This window comes from Lampris incognitus, chromosome 10 (assembly GCF_029633865.1).
Source record: "Lampris incognitus isolate fLamInc1 chromosome 10, fLamInc1.hap2, whole genome shotgun sequence".
NCBI classification, from domain to species: domain Eukaryota; kingdom Metazoa; phylum Chordata; class Actinopteri; order Lampriformes; family Lampridae; genus Lampris; species Lampris incognitus.
The window spans coordinates 60,057,311-60,069,033 of record NC_079220.1 but is presented as its reverse complement, the minus strand read 5'-3'; the positions used below and the strand labels follow the sequence as shown (position 1 = coordinate 60,069,033).

The 11,723-nt window shown below is 42.9% G+C and overlaps 1 non-coding gene across 1 annotated transcript; it reads right to left on the bottom strand.

Moving 5' to 3' along the window:
- Window positions 1-1,015: 1,015 nt before the first annotated feature.
- On the bottom strand, window positions 1,016-1,227 carry LOC130120182 (small nucleolar RNA U3). The gene has a single exon (XR_008810904.1). It is a non-coding gene; the product is annotated as a small nucleolar RNA U3 (small nucleolar RNA).
- Window positions 1,228-11,723: the final 10,496 nt, after the last annotated feature.

The following is an 11,723-nucleotide window of genomic DNA, read 5'->3' as shown; positions in this document are numbered from 1 at the left end:
AAATCCCGCAGAAACACAATAGCAACAGACACTGTCTGCCTAAGCAGATAAAACCCTTATGCTAAACCTATCCCAACCCTTACAAAAAGATGTAGAAAGAGCCAGCCGCTAATTATATCTGAACCAAAAGCTCCGAAACACCAGATATACCATTGCCGTGGTTAGCTTGGCTCCTGATAAGAATTAATCCCACAAATAATACCATAGCAACAGACACTGTCTTGGAGGTTGCCAAGCTAACAATAACATTTCTGATGGAAAGTACAGAGCTTCTCGGTATGCAAGATTTGGATAAAACTAACAGACGGCTCTTTCAACACGTTTGGGTTGGGGTTTGTATTAGGGTAAAGGTTTTATCTGCTCAGGCAGCAAATCCAACAGAAAACCCCACATTAACAGAGACCAACTCTTCGCGGTAGCCAAGCTAACCACGGCAACAGCATTTCTGATGGAAAGTACCAAGTTTCTCGGAGTGAAAGTCTTGGATAAAATTAATGGACGGCTCTTTCTATAAGTTTCGCTTAGTGTAAGGGTTTTATCAGCTCAGGCAGACAATCGCACAGAGAATACCACAGCAACAGAGACCAACTCTTCGCAGTAGCCAAGCTAACCACGGCAAGGGCATTTCAGATTGAAAATACTAGGTTAACTTTATGGTTAGGGTTGAATGCCAGAGCCAACACATGTCAACTGAGCACCTCCGCCAATGCCCAAGTGCTGGATTAGAAATACCCAAAGGATTAGGGTTAGGGATAGAGTTTGATTGGTTAAGTCTAGGGGCAATTTGGGTGTTTAGTCGTTACAACTGATGTCCCATTGTCTTATATCTTGATTACTTTATCCCGTTTTAAACTTGAAAAGTTGTTGGTGGGGTTTGAAACAATACAAGTGTTTTTTGTTTGTTTTGTTTTTTTTAAATTGAACTTTTCTGCAATTGCAATTTAATGTTTTAAGAGTTAAAACTAAGGTTTAGGGTTAGATCAAATTGATGAATTTCTGCACTTTTGTCCTTTTTACCACTCAGAACATGCTCCTTCTCTTGATGCTCCCATGAAAGGAACATTGAACATCATCTAAAGCACAGAGCTTGTGATTAAACCACTTCTCTGTACCCGCTTAGCGCTCAGGAAGAAGCACCCCAGCTCATCATCGTGGGTGGCGGGACTCACTTTAGAAAAACATTTCTCACGATAAAACTAAAGAACTTATCCCCGAAAATAGGATTAGGTTTAGCTGAACGTAACGGATGGCTCTATATCTTTCGATTAGGGTTGGGGCAAGGGTTTCATCTGCTTTGGCACACAATCCTACAGAGAATACCACAGCAAGACATCAACTCGTCGCAGTAGCCAAGCTAACCACGGCAATGGTATTTCTGATGGAAAGTACTGAGCTTTTCAGAATAAAAGTTTTGCATAAAATGAACAAAGAGAGCTTTCTACATGTTTCACTTGAGATAAGGTTTGGGTTAGGGCTTATCTGCTCAGGCAGACAATCCCACAAAAAAAATACCACAACAGAGAATAACTCTTAGCAGTGGCCAAGCTAACCACAGCAATGGCATTTCTGATGAAAAGTACCAAGCTTCTTGGAGTGAAAGTCTTGGATAAAATTAATGGACGGCTCTATGTTTCGCTTAGTGTAAGGGTTTTATCAGCTCAGACAGACAATCGCACAGAGAATACCACAGTAACAGAGACTAACTCTTCGTAGTAGCCAAGCTAACCACAGCAATGGCATTTCTGATGTTAAGTACCAAGCTTCTCGGAGTGAAAGTCTTGGATAAAATTAATGGACGTTTCTTTCTATATGTTTCGCTTAGTGTAAGGGTTTTATCAGCTCAGGCAGACAATCGCACAGCAACAGAGACTAAGTCTTCGCAGTAGCCAAGCTAACCACGGCAATGGCATTTCTGATGGAAAGTACCAAGCTTCTCAGAGTGAAAGTCTTGAATAAAATTAAGGGACGGCCCTTTCTATGTTTCGCTTAGTGCAAGGGTTTTATCAGCTCAGGCAGACAATGGCACAGAGAATACCACAGCAACAGAAACTAACTCTTCGCAGTAGCCAAGCTAACCACAGCAATGGCATTTCTGATGGAAGGACCAAGCTTCTCGAAGCGAAAGTTTTAGATAAAATTACTGGATGGCTCTTTCTATGTTTCGCTAAGGGTAAGGGTTTTATCAGCTGAGGCAGACAATCGCACAGAGAATACCACAGCAACAGAGACCAACTCTCTGCAGTAGCCAAGCTAACCACGCCAATAGTATTTCTGATGGAAAGTACCAAGCTTCTCGGAGTGAAAGTCTTGGATAGAATTAATGGACGGCTCTTTTTATATGTTTCGCTTAGTGTAAGGGTTTTATCAGCTCAGGCAGACAATCGCACAGAGAATACCACAGCAACAGAGACTAACTCTTCGCAGTAGCCAAGCTAACCACGGCAATTCTGATGGAAAGTACCAAGCTTCTCGGAGTGAAAGTCTTGGATAAAATTAATGGACGTTTCTTTCTATAGGTTTCGCTTAGTGTAACGGTTTTATCAGCTCAGGCAGACAATCGCACAGAGAATATCACAGCAACAGAGACGAACTCTTCGCAGTAGCTAAGCTAACCACAGCAATGGCATTTCTGATGGAAAGTACCAAGCTTCTCGGAGTGAAATTCTTGGATAAAATTAATGGACGGCTCTTTCGATATGTTTCGCTTAGTGTAAGGGTTTTATCAGCTCAGGCAGACAATCGCACACAGAATACCACAGCAATAGAGTCAAACTCTTCACAGCAGCCAAGCTAACCACGGCAATGGCTTTTCTGATGGATAATATTGAGCTTCTCGGAGTGAAAGTTAAGGGTTGAATGCCCGGGCCAGCGCGTGTCACCAGAGTGCCTCCGCTAGTGCTGGCTTAGAGATATCCCCAGAATTAGGGTTATGGATGTGGATAGAGTTTGATGGATTAAGGATACGGTAAATTTGGATGTTTCTTCTTTACAATTCACCTCCCATCTTGATTAGTTTACCCTGCTTTAAGCTTGGAAAGTTATTGGTGGGGTTTAGAGTAATATAGGCTTCTCTTTTTTTTTTGAAGAAGTCTGCTATTGCTATTTAATGTTTTTAGGGTAAGGACTAAGGTTTAGGTCTGGATAAAACTGGTGGATTTCTCAAATGTTCCCCCTTTTTAACCCCTCAGAATGCGCTCCTTCCTCGAAGCTCCCATAAAGGAGAAAAAAAAACAATGTAGAATGAGCTATCCGTTAATTTTATCCAGTCCTTTCACACCGAGAAGCTCTGTACTTTCCATCAGAAACGCCACTGCAGTGGTTAGCTTGGCAACCGCCAAGACAGTCTCTGTTACTATGGTATTCTTTGTGGGATTAATTCTTAGTAGGAGTCAAGCTAACCACAGCAATGGCATTTCTGATGGGAAATACTGAGCGTCTTCGAGCTTTAGGTTTGTATACAATTAACAGATGGCTCTTTCTACATTTTAAAGGGTTGGGATAGATTTAGTATAAGGGTTTTATCTGCACAGGCAGACAGTCTCTGTTGCTGACCATGACCCTACACCAACCCTGACTGAAAAATATAGAACAAGATGGCTCTTTCTACATGTTTTGCTTAGGGTATGGGTTTTATCAGCTGAGGCAGACAATCGCACAGAGAATACCACAGCAAAAGAGACCAACTCTTCGCAGTAGCCAAGCTAACCACGGCAATGGCATTTCTGATGGAAAGTACCAAGCTTCTCAGAGTGAAAGTCTTGGATAGAATTAATGGACGGCTCTTTCTATATGTTTCGCTTAGAGTAAGGGTTTTATCAGCTCAGGCAGACAATCGCACAAAGAATACCACAGCAACAGAGACTAACTCTTCGCAGTAGCCAAGCTAACCACAGCAATGGCATTTCTGATGGAAGGACCAAGCTTCTTGAAGCGAAAGTTTTAGATAAAATTACTGGACGGCTCTTTCTATGTTTCGCTTAGGGTAAGGGTTTTATCAGCTGAGGCAGACAATCGCACAGAGAATACCACAGCAACAGAGACGAACTCTTCGCAGTAGCCAAGCTAACCACGGCAATTCCGATGGAAAGTACCAAGCTTCTCGGAGTGAAAGTCTTGGATAAAATTAATGGATGTTTCTTTCTATATGTTTCGCTTAGTGTAAGGGTTTTATCAGCTCAGGCAGACAATCGCACAGAGAATACCACAGCAACAGAGACGAACTCTTCGCAGTAGCCAAGCTAACCACGGCAATTCTGATGGAAAGTACCAAGCTTCTCGGAGTGAAAGTCTTGGATAAAATTAATGGACGTTTCTTTCTATAGGTTTCGCTTAGTGTAACGGTTTTATCAGCTCAGGCAGACAATCGCACAGAGAATACCACAGCAACAGAGACGAACTCTCCGCAGTAGCCAAGCTAACCACGGCAATGGCATTTCTGATGGAAAGTACCAAGCTTCTCGGAGTGAAAGTCTTGGATAGAATTAATGGACGGCTCTTTCTATATGTTTCGCTTAGTGTAAGGGTTTTATCAGCTCAGGCAGACAATCACACAGAGAATACCACAGCAACAGAGACGAACTCTTTGCAGTAGCCAAGCTAACCACGGCAATGGCAATTCTGATGGAACGTTCCAAGCTTCTCGGAGTGAAAGTCTTGGATAAAATTAATGGACGGCTCTTTTTATATGTTTCGCTTAGTGTAAGGGTTTTATCAGCTCAGGCAGACAATCGCACAGCAACAAAGACTAACTCTTCGCAGTAGCCAAGCTAACCACGGCAATGTCATTTCTGATGGAAAGTACCACGCTTCTCAGAGTGAAAGTCTTGGATAAAATTAAGGGACGGCTCTTTCTATGTTTCGCTTAGTGTGAGGGTTTTATCAGCTCAGGCAGACATTCGCACAGACAATAACTCTTTGCAGTAGCCAAGCTAACGACGGCAATGGCATTTCTGATGCAAAGTACCAAGCTTCTCGGAGTGAAAGTCTTGGATAAAATTAAAGGCCGGCTCTTTCTATGTTTCGCTTAGTTTAAGGGTTTTATCAGCTCAGGCAGACAATCACACAGAGAATACCACAGCAACAGAGACGAACTCTTTGCAGTAGCCAAGCTAACCACGGCAATGGCAATTCTGATGGAAAGTTCCAAGCTTCTCGGAGTGAAAGTCTTGGATAAAATTAATGGATGTTTCTTTCTATAGGTTTCGCTTAGTGCAACGGTTTTATCAGCTCAGGCAGACAATCGCACAGAGAATATCACAGCAACAGAGACGAACTCTTCGCAGTAGCTAAGCTAACCACAGCAATGGCATTTCTGATGGAAAGTACCAAGCTTCTCGGAGTGAAATTCTTGGATAAAATTAATGGACGGCTCTTTCGATATACTTCGCTTAGTGTAAGGGTTTTATCAGCTCAGGCAGACAATCGCACACAGAATACCACAGCAATAGAGTCAAACTCTTCACAGCAGCCAAGCTAACCACGGCAATGGCATTTCTGATGGATAATATTGAGCTTCTCGGAGTGAAAGTTAAGGGTTGAATGCCCGGGCCAGCGCGTGTCACCATTGTGCCTCTGCTAGTGCTGGCTTAGAGATATTCACAGAATTAGGGTTATGGATGTGGATAGAGTTTGATGGATTAAGGATACGGTAAATTTGGATGTTTCTTCTTTACACTTCACCTCCCATCTTGATTAGTTTACCCTGCTTTAAGCTTGGAAAGTTATTGGTGGGGTTTAGAGTAATATAGGCTTCTCTTTTTTTTTTTGAAGAAGTCTGCTATTGCTATTTAATGTTTTTAGGGTAAGGACTAAGGTTTAGGTCTGGATAAAACTGGTGGATTTCTCAAATGTTCCCCCTTTTTAACCCCTCAGAATGCGCTCCTTCCTCGAAGCTCCCATAAAGGAGAAAAAAAAACAATGTAGAATGAGCTATCCGTTAATTTTATCCAGTCCTTTCACACCGAGAAGCTCTGTACTTTCCATCAGAAACGCCACTGCAGTGGTTAGCTTGGCAACCGCCAAGACAGTCTCTGTTACTATGGTATTCTTTGTGGGATTAATTCTTAGCAGGAGTCAAGCTAACCACAGCAATGGCATTTCTGATGGGAAATACTGAGCGTCTTCGAGCTTTAGGTTTGTATACAATTAACAGATGGCTCTTTCTACATTTTAAAGGGTTGGGATAGATTTAGTATAAGGGTTTTATCTGCACAGGCAGACAGTCTCTGTTGCTGACCATGACCCTACACCAACCCTGACTGAAAAATATAGAACAAGATGGCTCTTTCTACATGTTTTGCTTAGGGTATGGGTTTTATCAGCTGAGGCAGACAATCGCACAGAGAATACCACAGCAAAAGAGACCAACTCTTCGCAGTAGCCAAGCTAACCACGGCAATGGCATTTCTGATGGAAAGTACCAAGCTTCTCGGAGTGAAAGTCTTGGATAAAATTAATGGACGGCTCTTTCTATATGTTTCGCTTAGTGTAAGGGTTTTATCAGCTCAGGCAGACAATCGCACAGCAACAGAGACTAACTCTTCGCAGTAGCCAAGCTAACCACGGCAATGGCATTTCTGATGGAAAGTAACAAGCTTCTCAGAGTGAAAGTATTGGATAAAATTAAGGGACGGCCCTTTCTATGTTTCGCTTAGTGTAAGGGTTTTATCAGCTCAGGCAGACAATCGCACAGAGAATACCACAGCAACAGAGACGAACTCTCCGCAGTAGCCAAGCTAACCACGGCAATGGCATTTCTGATGGAAAGTACCAAGCTTCTCGGAGTGAAAGTCTTGGATAGAATTAATGGACGGCTCTTTCTATATGTTTCGCTTAGTGTAAGGGTTTTATCAGCTCAGGCAGACAATCACACAGAGAATACCACAGCAACAGAGACGAACTCTTTGCAGTAGCCAAGCTAACCACGGCAATGGCAATTCTGATGGAAAGTTCCAAGCTTCTCGGAGTGAAAGTCTTGGATAAAATTAATGGACGGCTCTTTTTATATGTTTCGCTTAGTGTAAGGGTTTTATCAGCTCAGGCAGACAATCGCACAGAGAATACCACAGTAACAGAGACTAACTCTTCGTAGTAGCCAAGCTAACCACAGCAATGGCATTTCTGATGTTAAGTACCAAGCTTCTCGGAGTGAAAGTCTTGGATAAAATTAATGGACGTTTCTTTCTATATGTTTCGCTTAGTGTAAGGGTTTTATCAGCTCAGGCAGACAATCGCACAGCAACAGAGACTAACTCTTCGCAGTAGCCAAGCTAACCACGGCAATGGCATTTCTGATGGAAAGTACCAAGCTTCTCAGAGTGAAAGTCTTGAATAAAATTAAGGGACGGCCCTTTCTATGTTTCGCTTAGTGCAAGGGTTTTATCAGCTCAGGCAGACAATGGCACAGAGAATACCACAGCAACAGAAACTAACTCTTCGCAGTAGCCAAGCTAACCACAGCAATGGCATTTCTGATGGAAGGACCAAGCTTCTCGAAGCGAAAGTTTTAGATAAAATTACTGGATGGCTCTTTCTATGTTTCGCTAAGGGTAAGGGTTTTATCAGCTGAGGCAGACAATCGCACAGAGAATACCACAGCAACAGAGACCAACTCTCTGCAGTAGCCAAGCTAACCACGCCAATAGTATTTCTGATGGAAAGTACCAAGCTTCTCGGAGTGAAAGTCTTGGATAGAATTAATGGACGGCTCTTTTTATATGTTTCGCTTAGTGTAAGGGTTTTATCAGCTCAGGCAGACAATCGCACAGAGAATACCACAGCAACAGAGACTAACTCTTCGCAGTAGCCAAGCTAACCACGGCAATTCTGATGGAAAGTACCAAGCTTCTCGGAGTGAAAGTCTTGGATAAAATTAATGGACGTTTCTTTCTATAGGTTTCGCTTAGTGTAACGGTTTTATCAGCTCAGGCAGACAATCGCACAGAGAATATCACAGCAACAGAGACGAACTCTTCGCAGTAGCTAAGCTAACCACAGCAATGGCATTTCTGATGGAAAGTACCAAGCTTCTCGGAGTGAAATTCTTGGATAAAATTAATGGACGGCTCTTTCGATATGTTTCGCTTAGTGTAAGGGTTTTATCAGCTCAGGCAGACAATCGCACACAGAATACCACAGCAATAGAGTCAAACTCTTCACAGCAGCCAAGCTAACCACGGCAATGGCTTTTCTGATGGATAATATTGAGCTTCTCGGAGTGAAAGTTAAGGGTTGAATGCCCGGGCCAGCGCGTGTCACCAGAGTGCCTCCGCTAGTGCTGGCTTAGAGATATCCCCAGAATTAGGGTTATGGATGTGGATAGAGTTTGATGGATTAAGGATACGGTAAATTTGGATGTTTCTTCTTTACAATTCACCTCCCATCTTGATTAGTTTACCCTGCTTTAAGCTTGGAAAGTTATTGGTGGGGTTTAGAGTAATATAGGCTTCTCTTTTTTTTTTGAAGAAGTCTGCTATTGCTATTTAATGTTTTTAGGGTAAGGACTAAGGTTTAGGTCTGGATAAAACTGGTGGATTTCTCAAATGTTCCCCCTTTTTAACCCCTCAGAATGCGCTCCTTCCTCGAAGCTCCCATAAAGGAGAAAAAAAAACAATGTAGAATGAGCTATCCGTTAATTTTATCCAGTCCTTTCACACCGAGAAGCTCTGTACTTTCCATCAGAAACGCCACTGCAGTGGTTAGCTTGGCAACCGCCAAGACAGTCTCTGTTACTATGGTATTCTTTGTGGGATTAATTCTTAGCAGGAGTCAAGCTAACCACAGCAATGGCATTTCTGATGGGAAATACTGAGCGTCTTCGAGCTTTAGGTTTGTATACAATTAACAGATGGCTCTTTCTACATTTTAAAGGGTTGGGATAGATTTAGTATAAGGGTTTTATCTGCACAGGCAGACAGTCTCTGTTGCTGACCATGACCCTACACCAACCCTGACTGAAAAATATAGAACAAGATGGCTCTTTCTACATGTTTTGCTTAGGGTATGGGTTTTATCAGCTGAGGCAGACAATCGCACAGAGAATACCACAGCAAAAGAGACCAACTCTTCGCAGTAGCCAAGCTAACCACGGCAATGGCATTTCTGATGGAAAGTACCAAGCTTCTCAGAGTGAAAGTCTTGGATAGAATTAATGGACGGCTCTTTCTATATGTTTCGCTTAGAGTAAGGGTTTTATCAGCTCAGGCAGACAATCGCACAAAGAATACCACAGCAACAGAGACTAACTCTTCGCAGTAGCCAAGCTAACCACAGCAATGGCATTTCTGATGGAAGGACCAAGCTTCTTGAAGCGAAAGTTTTAGATAAAATTACTGGACGGCTCTTTCTATGTTTCGCTTAGGGTAAGGGTTTTATCAGCTGAGGCAGACAATCGCACAGAGAATACCACAGCAACAGAGACGAACTCTTCGCAGTAGCCAAGCTAACCACGGCAATTCCGATGGAAAGTACCAAGCTTCTCGGAGTGAAAGTCTTGGATAAAATTAATGGACGGCTCTTTCTATATGTTTCGCTTAGTGTAAGGGTTTTATCAGCTCAGGCAGACAATCGCACAGCAACAGAGACTAACTCTTCGCAGTAGCCAAGCTAACCACGGCAATGGCATTTCTGATGGAAAGTAACAAGCTTCTCAGAATGAAAGTCTTGGATAAAATTAAGGGACGGCCCTTTCTATGTTTCGCTTAGTGTAAGGGTTTTATCAGCTCAGGCAGACAATCGCACAGAGAATACCACAGCAACAGAGACGAACTCTCCGCAGTAGCCAAGCTAACCACGGCAATGGCATTTCTGATGGAAAGTACCAAGCTTCTCGGAGTGAAAGTCTTGGATAGAATTAATGGACGGCTCTTTCTATATGTTTCGCTTAGTGTAAGGGTTTTATCAGCTCAGGCAGACAATCACACAGAGAATACCACAGCAACAGAGACGAACTCTTTGCAGTAGCCAAGCTAACCACGGCAATGGCAATTCTGATGGAACGATCCAAGCTTCTCGGAGTGAAAGTCTTGGATAAAATTAATGGACGGCTCTTTTTATATGTTTCGCTTAGTGTAAGGGTTTTATCAGCTCAGGCAGACAATCGCACAGCAACAGAGACTAACTCTTCGCAGTAGCCAAGCTAACCACGGCAATGTCATTTCTGATGGAAAGTACCAAGCTTCTCAGAGTGAAAGTCTTGGATAAAATTAAGGGACGGCTCTTTCTATGTTTCGCTTAGTGTGAGGGTTTTATCAGCTCAGGCAGACAATCGCACAGAGAATAACTCTTTGCAGTAGCCAAGCTAACGACGGCAATGGCATTTCTGATGGAAAGTACCAAGCTTCTCGGAGTGAAAGTCTTGGATAAAATTAAAGGCCGGCTCTTTCTATGTTTCGCTTAGTTTAAGGGTTTTATCAGCTCAGGCAGACAATCGCACAGAGAGTACCACAGCAACAGAGACTAACTCTTTGCAGTAGCCAAGCTCACCATGGCAATGGCATTTCTGATGGAAAGTACCAAGCTTCTCGGAGTGAAAGTCTTGGATAAAATTAATGGATGTTTCTTTCTATATGTTTCGCTTAGTTTAAGGGTTTTATCAGCTCAGGCAGACAATCGCACAGAGAATACCACAGCAACAGAGACGAACTCTTCGCAGTAGCCAAGCTAACCACGGCAATTCTGATGGAAAGTACCAAGCTTCTCGGAGTGAAAGTCTTGGATAAAATTAATGGACGTTTCTTTCTATAGGTTTCGCTTAGTGTAACGGTTTTATCAGCTCAGGCAGACAATCGCACAGAGAATACCACAGCAACAGAGACGAACTCTCCGCAGTAGCCAAGCTAACCACGGCAATGGCATTTCTGATGGAAAGTACCAAGCTTCTCGGAGTGAAAGTCTTGGATAGAATTAATGGACGGCTCTTTCTATATGTTTCGCTTAGTGTAAGGGTTTTATCAGCTCAGGCAGACAATCACACAGAGAATACCACAGCAACAGAGACGAACTCTTTGCAGTAGCCAAGCTAACCACGGCAATGGCAATTCTGATGGAACGTTCCAAGCTTCTCGGAGTGAAAGTCTTGGATAAAATTAATGGACGGCTCTTTTTATATGTTTCGCTTAGTGTAAGGGTTTTATCAGCTCAGGCAGACAATCGCACAGCAACAGAGACTAACTCTTCGCAGTAGCCAAGCTAACCACGGCAATGTCATTTCTGATGGAAAGTACCAAGCTTCTCAGAGTGAAAGTCTTGGATAAAATTAAGGGACGGCTCTTTCTATGTTTCGCTTAGTGTGAGGGTTTTATCAGCTCAGGCAGACAATCGCACAGAGAATAACTCTTTGCAGTAGCCAAGCTAACGACGGCAATGGCATTTCTGATGGAAAGTACCAAGCTTCTCGGAGTGAAAGTCTTGGATAAAATTAAAGGCCGGCTCTTTCTATGTTTCGCTTAGTTTAAGGGTTTTATCAGCTCAGGCAGACAATCGCACAGAGAGTACCACAGCAACAGAGACTAACTCTTTGCAGTAGCCAAGCTCACCATGGCAATGGCATTTCTGATGGAAAGTACCAAGCTTCTCGGAGTGAAAGTCTTGGATAAAATTAATGGATGTTTCTTTCTATATGTTTCGCTTAGTTTAAGGGTTTTATCAGCTCAGGCAGACAATCGCACAGAGAATACCACAGCAACAGAGACGAACTCTTCGCAGTAGCCAAGCTAACCACGGCA